At 39.5% G+C, this 12188-nt stretch overlaps 1 protein-coding gene across 10 annotated transcripts in view; it reads right to left on the bottom strand.

The window, feature by feature from the left end:
* LOC106068207 (uncharacterized) overlaps positions 1–12188 on the bottom strand; it is a 251871-nt gene that overhangs the window by 171270 nt on the left and 68413 nt on the right. Inside the window, exon 2 of one of the 10 annotated variants that reach the window (XM_056019740.1) lies at positions 1694–1763. The exons of the other annotated variants lie outside the window; for them this stretch is intronic. The gene's annotated coding sequence lies outside the window, so the exon portion shown is untranslated. The remainder of the gene's footprint in view (positions 1–1693; positions 1764–12188) is intronic. 10 annotated transcript variants of the gene reach the window in all.

The following is a 12188-nucleotide window of genomic DNA, read 5'->3' as shown; positions in this document are numbered from 1 at the left end:
GTCTGGTACCTGGAAAGGAATAAAGTGATCTCAAACTACCAGTGCGGATTCCGGCAGGGGCGGACAACAACTGACCACTCAGAAGAGAACATCTAGTAGCTGTATTCTTCGATATAGAAAAGGCCTATGACACAACCTGGAAACATGGCATTCTACGTGACCTGGCGCTTATGGGGCTTAAGGGACACCTCCCCTGTTTTGTGGAGGAATTCCTGAAAGATCGAAAATTTCAGGTTCGAGTGGGCAACTCCGCTTCTGACACTCAAGACCAGGAAATGGGTGTACCCCAGGGCAGCATTCTGTCAGTCACCCTGTTCAACATTAAAATAAATAGCATCATAAATGCGCTGTCCCCTGGCATAGAGTGCTCTTTGTATGTTGATGACTTTGTTATTCTTACTTATGGGAAAAACATGAACACCTTAGAAAGGAAATTACAGTTATGTTTAAACAAAATTCAGGGTTGGGCAAACTATAATGGTTTCAAATTCTCAGACTCCAAAACAGTTAGTATGCATTTTTGTAATCTAAGGGGATTCCACCCAGACCCTGAACTATTTATACACAAAAAGAAGATCCCTGTCGTGAAAACTACAAAATTTTTAGGCCTCACCTTAGATTCCAAATTTAATTTTCTCCCCCACATTAAGGAACTTAAGAAGAAATGCCAAAAGTCATTAAACATACTAAGAGTACTCAGCCATACGGACTGGGGAGCTGACAGAGATACCTTGCTGCTGCTCTATCGGAGTCTAATTCGATCCAAGCTAGACTACGGATCCATAATATATGGAGCAGCAAGGAAGTCGTACCTAAAAATACTGGAACCAATACAAATACCCAGGGAATTACAGACCAGTATCACTTACCAGCATCACATGTAAAATCCTAGAACACATAATATGTAGCAACATCATAAACCACTTAGACAAACATAATGTCCTCACACCATACCATACCAACATGGCTTTAGGAAATATAGATCATGTGAAACACAACTAATAGGACTAATTGATGATTTTTCAAAAGGTTTAGATAATAGTGAACAAATAGATGCTATCTTACTAGATTTTTCTAAGGCTTTTGACAAAGTTCACCACCATAGTTTGCTTAAAAAATTAAAATATTTCGGCATTAATCGTCCACTGCATCAGTGGATTAAAGACTTTCTGATAGGGAGAGAACAAACTGTAATAATAAATGGCTCTAAATCAACACCGATAACAGTAAACTCAGGTGTACCTCAAGGTACAGTCTTGGGTCCACTACTATTTTTAATTTACATAAATGATTTACCAAATTGCATTAGTTCAGGAACAAAAGTCAGATTATTTGCAGACGATTGCATAATATATAGAACAATAAAAACAACACAAGACACAGATATTTTACAAAGAGAATTAGATGAATTACAGAAATGGGAATCAAATTGGAGCATGTCTTTTCACCCAGAAAAATGTCAGTTGTTAAGAGTAACAAAAAAACTAAAACAAATTAATTCCACTTATCTTATTCATGGCAAACCAGTATCACAGACTAAAAACGCAAAATACCTAGGTGTTATAATAAATGAAAAACTGTCATGGAATCCACATATTGATGAAACTACAAAAAAATCAAACAAAGCATTAGGATTTATTAAAAGAAATTTCTATAAATCAAATAAGAACATAAAACTAAAATGTTACTTAACCTTGGTTAGGCCAATAATAGAATATGCATCCTCCGTTTGGGACCCCTCAACTCAAGAAAACATTAAGAAGCTGGAACAGACACAAAATAGAGCAGTGAGATTCATAACAAACGAATATTCACATTTGACTAGAGTAACACCTTTAGTAAAATCACTAAATTTAGAAAGCCTTCAGGACAGAAGGCTCAAAAGTAAAGTAGCAATCATACATAAAACACTGAACCATAATCTTCAAATACAAAAACAAAATTTAATAAAATACTCTGAAAGACACAAAGATAAAGGCACATTCCTTGTCCCATATGCTAGGACAAATTTGTACAAATACTCCTTCTTCCCTAGTGCTATTAGAGCATGGAATGGGTTGCCTGAGCTAGCCAGGAAAACCAGTGACTTGGCAGAATTTAAGTCATTGGTTAATATGCATGACTAAATGCATGACGCGTAGGACGTAATCATCTTCTTTTTTGAAGTAACGTCTGTATTATATAAGATAAGATAACAAAATGCTGCCCTGCGTCTCTGTCTCGGCGCGTTTCGTACATCACCTATCCCAAGTCTCCATGTGGAGGCTGGAGAACTCCCCATGGATATAAGAATGAAAAAGCTTGCAATGCAGTATATAGTGAAGCTAAAATCCAACCCCACGAACCCTGCTTTTGACTCCATATTTAACCCCACAGAGGTAGAATTATACAATCGAAGGCCTAACGTCATACAGCCGTTGGGCCTTCGAATGAGAGAACCCATCCAAAATTTAACCCCACCTATTGACCAAATCTCTAAAATAGAAACCCCTCAGAATCCTCCTTGGCTAATGAATAAACCCAAATTAATTTTATCCCTCCTTAATTTCAAAAAAGAAAATACAGACCCAAGCATACTACAAGTCCACTTTAGGGAACTGCAGGAGAGCTACGGAGATTGTGGCACCATCTACACAGACGGATCCAAAATGGAGGGAAAGGTCGCGTGTGCCTGCTCCTTTCGGAACAAAACAATCTCCCGTAGACTCCCCGATGGCTGCTCCATCTTTACGGCCGAATTGCACGCAATATTGCTTGCACTTATGGCCGTAAAAGCATCAGAAAGGAGTAAATTTATAATCTGCTCCGACTCCAAATCTGCATTGCAAGCTTTGGGGCGGATGAAGACTGACATCCCATTGGTACATAAGAGCCTGAAGCTGTTGGACCAAATAACAGCCGACCGTAGGGATGTCACCTTCATCTGGGTCCCCTCCCATGTTGGCATTGAGGGAAACGAAGCCGCAGACAGAGAAGCAAAGAGAGCCCTAAATCATGCGGTGTCAGGAACCCAAATTCCCTACTCGGACCTGAGACAAAGTATTGCCTCTGCCACCTATCGAGAGTGGCAGAACCGATGGGAGGCTGAGACTCACAGTAAACTCAGGCAGATTGTGGCGGATGTCAGGTGGCGGCCCACATCTAAGGGTCTGACAAGGCGTGGTAGCACAACCATGTCCAGACTTAGGATTGGCCACACCTACATCACGCACTCTTTTGTACTGAAGAGAGAGGAGCCCCCACTTTGCGAGTACTGTGACTCTCGCCTCACCGTGGAACATATCCTCGTTGATTGCCCCAGATACCAGGATGTCAGGGCGAAATATTTTAGAGCCACTAATCTAAAAACACTATTTAATAATGTCGACCCTGGGAAGGTACTGGGCTTTATTCGGGAAGTGGGGCTATCTACGAAGATCTGATTTCTGAATTTGTGAACATGCACTATTTACATTAGATTTTTACCAAATATTTAAATTTTTACTACCTTTACTATTTTAACTGTGAATAGACCTTGATTTTAATTATATGACTGTATAGAATCTGGCCCTTGTTGTTTAGAGAGAGAGTGGTCCTTGAGGGACTGCAGGCACGACATGGCCTAAATTGTGCCGATGTGCCTCAAATCAACAAATCAAAAATCAAATCAAATTTGCCAGTTGTTTCCATTTTCTTAGACTTAGTGTATGACCATAGGTTTTTGTTGTTATCTTTAGATATTACATTGTTTATGTATTCACTCCGCAGCTGTCTTCTTGCTTTTTGGGTTAGGTGTTTAATTTTTATAAACTTTTTATAAATTCTTTCTGACTTAGTTTCTTTAAATTTTCTATATAGGTTTTCCTTCTTTTTACAAAGCTTATTTAATCTATTATTTTATTATTTTATGTATTTATTTTGTTTGATGTGTATTAGTTGGTATATGATTTTCTATAATGTTTTTAATATAATTTTTAATGAGATTCTATAGTTTATCGACTTGTTGGTTAATGTCTTTTTCTGATAAGAATGTTTGTTGAAAGTTCAACGCAGCTTGGTGTAGTTCTTTTTCGTTTTGTATTGGCTACTGCTTTTATATAACTGTGTATTTTTATAATATCATGGTCTGATAGACCAGAGATAATATAATCTACTACTAATCCAGGTCTGTTGGTTAAGAAGAGATCTTATGTGTTGTTTAATCTAGTTGGTTTTTTAATGATTTGATTAAAATGTAGGGTGTGTAAGTTTCTATTAAAAGCTCATTTATGTCCTTAAGGTTTTGATATTTATCTATGGTTAGTGTTTTCCAATTTATGTACGGCAGATTCAAATCACCCATAATCCAAAAAAACTTCATTTTATTTTTTTCTTTAAGTGTAGTTAACTGATTACATAGTTTTTGCATGTACTCTAAACTAGAATTTGGCGGTCTGTATTATTAGGAATGTTGAGGTGGTATTGATTTTACAAAATGTTGATTCTATATTTTTGAGTTAGGTAAGGTAATTTCTGCTGCTATAAGAGTGGTTTTTTTTATTGCTAAAAGAACTCCTCCATGATTATCTGCCCTATTTTTTCTAAAAATTTTATAATCAGTATTGGAAATTTCTGCATTATAAATTTCAGGATGTAGCCAAGTTTCTGTTCCTGCAATTGTCTGGTTTCTCACGTTTTAATAAAATTCTAAGTCTGCTGTTTTGTTGCTAATGCTTTGAAAGTTTATACTAAGGTTTTAAGGTATTTTGGTATTACTTTTCAGTAGGTTTATGGAGGTGTTTTATTTTAGCAGATTTAACTGGAGTGGATCTGGCTAGTGGTCTGTGTTTAGTATGTTGTATGGGTTAGAAGTGTTAGAAGTGTCTGCATCAAGGGAGTCAAACAGTCCTGATGTAAACTGAGGTAACCCACATGGTACACAGTGCCACGATGAGTCTTTGTTGCCTAATGCATAATACACAGGTGTATTCACATGGAGACATGATGCTTGGTACCATTCATCGCAGGTGTCACATTGAATGGCTTTCTGTTTCATGGTGCATACGTTTTTTTAAATAGATGTACCTATCTTTAGATCTAGGTCCTGGGTTTGATTCTACATCTCCTGCTTTTTATATTAAGACTGATATAAATTTATTTTGTCTGTTTTTAATTGAAAACTTCCATTTGTGATGGGTAATCTTCTTTAATGTTATGGATGTGTATGTTAGATTATTTTTGAAGTTGCATTGATCTAAAGTGTGATGATTGGTAATGACTGTTTCCTTTTTAAGTTTAGTGTTGACTGATCTAGATCTGTGTTAAATTAGTGTGTGTTTAGTAATTATCAAAATAAATAGCCAGAGCAATTGCATAATGACTGTTGTTCGGTTTTAGTTTTTAAAGGTCTAGTCTAAATCTAGTTTAAAGTTTACAATGCCTAAGGCTAAAGTGAAAGCTATATTACAATTGTTTATTGATTAGTATTCTAAGTCTAAAATTTTAGATCTAGTATAAAACTACCTATCTGACTATCTTAGTAGTAACTATTAGACTTAGTATGCCTAAACTAGAAGTAGAAGTATATTTTATAAATCTAGATCTATGTCTAAAACCATATTAGATCTATATGCTATTATACAGACCTAGATCTGTGCTTATGTCTATACAATTCAATATATCTACCTGTAGAACTAACTAACTAACTAACTAACTATATATATATATATATATATATATATATTGTCATGTATCAGTTTTAGAACCCCTGTAATATTTGGTGACTAGTAGTCACTGAACTATTCCGTGCTAACTGCACGAGATTTTTCTCCTGGTCGGGGACTGACCACGAGGTGGACACCTCAGTAGCTATTAGACTCCCGTAGAGAGAGGAGTGCTATGGATATTTTTGACAGCAGAGTTATGTATTAGTATTGAAGTATTGAAGTTATTATAATTGATTTGAGTTCAAAACTTATTTCCTTGGATATGTTTAATGTGTGATGGCTGAAGTCGCCAATATCTTTTGTGATCTATTATTGTGTGAATAAAATTCATGTCTGCTACAAGAGCGTTTATTAATAATTCTAAATGTTGTGGTCGGAGAGTTCAGTGTTACTGTTCTCACGCACCTGCAAATCTAGTGCGTGTGAGAAAGTATTTAGTTAACAAGTCAGAGAACGTTATAGTAGTACCAGAAGAGGTATCTACAACACACAGAGACATTCGCGTCATCAAGCCTCCAACAAGAACCAGGCCGTGACATATATATATATATATATATATATATATATATATATATATATATATATATATATATATATATATATATATATATATATATATATATATATATATTAGGGGTGCACCGGATAGTCGCTCTGGCTTCGGCCGAATATTTGTCAATTTTGCACTATTCGGCGATATTCGGCTTCGGACGAATATCACTGCCCAATAGTTGACCGGCTACTGCCGGCTAGTAAAAACTACACCGTATTACCTATATTTCTAATAATATTGTTAGGCGCCTCCGCGCTAAGTCTTTTCCAGGTAAGTCAAACGGAGGTAACACTAAAATACCAAAACAACGCAGACGTTAAGCCAACAATATAAGAGTAATCGATGCTGATAAACGATGTCGAACAAGAAGTTTAATACTTTATGAAGGGAACCGTCGAATGTCGTCAAACTAAATCTCTATGTCAATAAAAACATGCAAATATTCATAAAGTGGACATGATTTAATAATGTCAGTTCTGAAATACATAAACGTTTATGTTTCAAATAAAAGAATGTGCTTTTAAAACTATGACTATGCACCAAACATCTTTTAGCACAAAGACAAGGTGTGTTAATAGAAATAGAAATAAAACTTTACATTATAAATCGCATTACATACATAGCAGTGATGGCTGGCACACTTTAAATTTTTGTCTTGACCTTTGAGTGGGCTAGTTAACATGTAATATTCCTAAACTATGTCACGCTGACCAGACATCTGTCGGGTATATCTCCGGAAGAGATTAACAACCCCCACCTTCTTTTTTTTTTTTAGTGTATAACATTTGAGGTCATAGATAGACAATTGACCAAATTAAGCCAGATGTCAACAACTTTATGAGTTATTTTACTTAGTAGCTAATCTTAATTAGGGGCTGGACTTCAAGCCACACCTCTTCAGGGGTAAATGGACAATCTCAATCACGTGGCTGGACTACAGGCCATAGACCAGACTACAATTTAATCAATGCTCCGCCACAGAGAGGGGTAGTGGTGTGTGTGTAGACAGCCGGCACACAAATCGCCCCAGGCCAGCGCTAGACGAGCGGTCAACCGTGACGAATTACGACGGTCAGCTGAGTCGGTTCAGGAAGGATCGCCGTCGTGAACAGAGCTCAGGAGCGTCACGAGGGATGTAGTCATGTGACGAAGCTAGAAACGTCGAGCGATGTTCCGTCCGGTTCTAGAAGGCCAGTAGGGACCCTATATAAAGAGCGAAGGTATCAGAGACGAGGAGACACAACTTCTCGATCTACGGTTTGTTACGACGGCTCAGTACAAGTCCGAGAAGAGACAGAGAGACCAGTGCAAGAGTTGATACGGCGGTACGGCTATTAGCGGAGAGATATTTGTACAGTCTTGTGTTACGTGCTGCCAATTGTACAGTATTGGCTGTTATTTATTGACGTTATTTGGAGCCCTTAGTTGTCAAGTTCTTTCAGTTGGTGGTGTCGTTTGGTGCAGTTTGCAGAGAGCCTGGATAGTGAGATTCGTAACAATATATATATATATATCATGGGCGTAGCCAGGATTTTTTTCGGGGGGGGGGGGGGTTGGGGGGAGATTTTTTTTTTTGGGGGGGGGGGAGAAAAAAAATCTCCCCCCCCCTCAACGCGAAAAAAAATGTATTTATGTGTGTGTGTGTGTGTATAATCTTTATTACATTCTGACCCATCATTCTTTAGGAAGACGCTTATTGTGCCCTATAATAGGTTCTTCCTGGAGTTAGTGGGAAAATTGTAGACTCCCCGCTATTGCCATCTAGGGGGTCTGGGGGAGGGCTAGGAGCTCCCCCAGCTTCGCCCCGCCGCCAAGCACTATTTCTGATATTGAAAGTCAACAAAATGCATATTCTGAGGTATCTACAGTGCATTTTCCTGCTATTAAAAGTTTATTTCAAAAACCTAGTGTGCTATTCTTACTGACTTAGACCATCCCGCGCCTTTCGGCGCATTCGCCGTCAAGCTGTTTCCACAAAAATCTGTCACTGGTAATGTCTAAGGCCTCGTCACACCTGCTCTGAGGACCTCCATGAATGTGTGGCGCCTAATTGTACTAGGATGTCATCGCAACTCTTCTTATGCCTAATTCATTTTGTCGAAGAACATGTCCCGCAAACCTCATGCGACGCTCTGTCACAATCTTACTAAGGGGTCGACTCCAAGTTCGGCATAGGATTTCCTTGATTTACCCCCGATCTCTATAACTGACTCCTAAAATCTGTCTTAGCCATCTTTGTTGAGCCACATTTAGTGTTTTTCAATTTCGGCACATGACTATTCACTGCACTTTATTAATTGAGCCCCGCCACTGGTAGAAATGTGTAACCTCTCTTGAATACGCTCTTGGAATTAAGTGACTGTAGTTTGCTTTAGATTTTATATCGAAAAGTGAAGTTTTATCGTCAAAATCATATGTTGGGGGGTTTTAAACTAAAAAATCTATGGAGTTATGTTTATTTTAAATATTAAAACCCCATTTAGCTACGGTCATAGAATTTAGTAACTGTAGTTTGCTGTAGAATAATATTGAAAATAGAGGTTTTCCACCACAAAACGCTATGCAGGGGGATTCTAAACTCAAAACCATCTGGAGGGGTTTTAAACTTTTAAAAAAGCCAAGTGTAGGAACCCCTCAATTGTCAATTTTAGTGTGTAATTTGCTTTTTTATATTGAAGATGTATTTTTTAGCTTCCAACTTCGCTTGCGGAAGGTTTAAACCCAAAACCCTTTTGGCTACGCTCATAGATTTCTGAGTTTGTAATTTTCTTTTTTTTTATATTGAAGAGGTATTTTTTAGCTTCAAACTTCACTGGAGGGGAGTTTAAATTCAAAACTCCTTTGAATAAACTCATAACATATTGAGTGTATAATTTGCTTTGTTTTTAATATTGAAGAGCTATTTTTTACCTTCAAACCCCGCTGAAGGGGGGTTTAAACTGAGTCAAAACCCATTTAGCTACGCTCATAACATTTTGAGTGCGTTATTTGCGTTTTTTTATAGAGGGTTATGAAGAGGTATTTTTTAGCTTCAAACCCTACTGAAGAGGGGGTGGGGGTTAACTCAAATCCCAATTGGCTACGCTCATAGAATTTTAAGTGTGTAATTTTCTTTTTTTAAATAGAAGAGGGGGTTTATCGTAAATTTTGGAGGGGTTTTAAAAATCAAAATCTTCCTTAACAGTGCTCGTGAAATTTGGGGGATTGTCGTTTGCATTTTTTTTTGCTTTGTGTTATAGAAAAAGGGAATTTAACTGCAAAAACCCCTTGTTGGGGGGTTTTTAAACTTAAGCCCCCCTGGTAGGGGGTTTTAAGCTCAAAACCCTCATGGTAGGGGTTTTAAACTCAAAACCTCCTTTGCTGCGCTAGGGCAAGTGATAGTTTAGTATTAAAATCTCACCTAAAATAAACAAAATCAAAGCAAAAAATCAGCCACTAAATTCCGTTCCCCTCCCCCCCCCCCGCAGGGGGGGGGATTTCATTTCGGGGGGGGGGGTTGAACCCCCCCCCCCGGCTACGCCCATGATATATATATATATATATATATTGTTATAAACCTGGCAATCAAATCATTAAATAAGAACAATCTGGTACAAACTTTGTCACATGTAAATTATGAGTGAGTCTGGTGTGAATGTACACTTTGGTTTCTTATAGTTATAATGTTTTTTGTTTGATAATGCACAAATTGTAAGACAAATTTCCTTACGGATAATAAAGATTATTATTTATATTATTATTATTATTAAACCTGGTGGTGGAACAGATGGGGGTTGTGGTGTGTGTGTAGTCAGCCGACGCAAATCGCCCCAGGCCAACGGTTGACGAGCGGTCAACCGTGACGAGCTACGACGGTCAACCGAGACGAGTTAACAACATGAAGGTTCGAGTAGGATCGGCGTCGTGAACAGAGCTCAAGAGCGTCCCAGAATGGTCGAGCGACGTTCTGCCCGGTTCTAGAAGGCCAGCAGGGACCCTATATAAAGAGCGAAGGTATCAGAGACGAGTCAGTTACAACTTTCCAATCTACAGTTCGTTACTACGGCTCAGTACAAGTCCGAGACGAGACAGAGACCAGTGCAAGAGTTGATACGGCGGAACGGCTATTAACTTGAGAGATATTTGTACAGTCTTGTGTTACGTGCTGCCAATTGTACAGTATTGGCTGTTATTTATTGACATTAAACTATTACGTTATTTGGAGCCCTGAGTTGTCAAGTTCTTTCAGTTGGTGGTGCAAGGTGCAGTTTGCAGAGAGCCTGGATAGTGAGATTCGTAACACTGGTGTCAGAAGTGGGATCCTTTTTTTTTCATGGCTCCTATGAAAACACTCGACCAACTCCTTGTGAACGAACTGAAGCGAGAGCTACGTGATCGAGGGCTGAAGACAAGTGGAAACAAGGAAACATTACAAGCACGCCTTCGGGAGGACCTGGTGGAGGATGAAGCAGATCCGGACACGTATCTTTTTAAAGTCGAACCAGATTTAGAGGAGCTCTTGGACACCATGCTAGGAAACACCAATTCCAAGATAGATGCCATGGACACCAAGGTAGATGCCAAGATAGATGTAATGGCCTCGGGAATCAAAACCAAGTTATTGGCTATGAACCAACGCTTACATGCTGTGGAGGAGAGAATCACCACCATTGACGAACAGATGAATCAGAGGGTCGACAAAGTGGAGAAGGCAATCGAAGAAATAAAAACGCAAGTTCACTGTAAGCACACTAATGCACCGGAAGCGAGTATGATGTCATTTGTGCCTGAAAGCACCGGAAAAATGAAGCCCCCCGTATTTGATGGTTCCGTGTCCTGGTCAGTGTACAAGAAGCAATTTGATGCAGCGGCTAAAGTTAACATATGGAACAGCGAGGAAGAGAAAGCCATCGCCCTTGTGTTATCTCTAAGAGGAAAAGCCACCGAATTGCTCCAGTCCTTACCGAACTAGCAAGACTTCGCCGCTCTTGTACAGGCTATGGAACTCCGATACGGGGATGAACATCTGCAAGAAGTTCATCGAGTGCAACTGAAGACCCGACAACAGTGCCCCGATGAAACACTACAGGAGCTAGAGACAGACATCGAACGCCTCGCACATCTTGCCTACCCAACCGCCGCACAAGATTTTCTGGAAGTTATTATTACAGACGCTTTCATTGATGCCCTTCGAGACCCCGAGTTGAAGAAAGCCACCAGAGTTAGTGGTAGACGTAAGGCCAGTGAAGCCCTCGTATACGCTCTCTCATATGAAGCCGCCAAAGACGCATCAGGGAGCACTCATCAAGGCCGAAGGCTAGAAGTCAAAGAGGAAGAATTCGCACAACTTGTGAGAAGGGTGACGGAGGCACTAGATGAACGACGAACAAACCAGATACCAGAAAATCAACCTAGGGCTCCTTTACGATGCTGGGATTGTGGTGAACTCGGTCATATACAAAGAAGCTGCACTAGGAGATTTCCAGAAACCGGAACCCATCACAGACCAGAAAGGTATGCACGACCAAGTTCCCGGGGCTACCAGGGAAACTAGCACGCGCCGGCTTCAAGGGGCGGAACCCGGCGACACAGAGAATGAGAGCCCCTGCAACCATCATCCCGGTCGCCGTGCTAGGGCAGAGTAAGAGTCTAAAAGTCATCGGGAAAATCAGATGTCAAAACTATCACTTCCTCCTAGATACTGGTGCCTCACGATCAGTCATCCGAACGGATAAAGTGGACAATAGCAAGAAAACGCCAGTTAGGGCCTGCTCGTTGAAAACAGCCAGTGGAGAACTGATGCCCATAAAAGGCCTGATCGACATTGCAGTCGTGATCGGGAATCAGTCATTCAAACACGAATTCCTGATTGCTGACGTCACAGATGACTGCATAATAGGGCTCGACTTCATGCTGAAATATGGCTTTTCCTTGAATATCGGCGGAGGCACTTTACAATGTGGGGACCTGGA

Source organism: Biomphalaria glabrata, chromosome 2 (genome assembly GCF_947242115.1).
Source record: "Biomphalaria glabrata chromosome 2, xgBioGlab47.1, whole genome shotgun sequence".
Lineage (NCBI taxonomy): Eukaryota > Metazoa > Mollusca > Gastropoda > Planorbidae > Biomphalaria > Biomphalaria glabrata.
The sequence above is the reverse complement of the archived record's forward strand: the minus strand, read 5'-3'. Positions and strand labels throughout refer to the sequence as shown.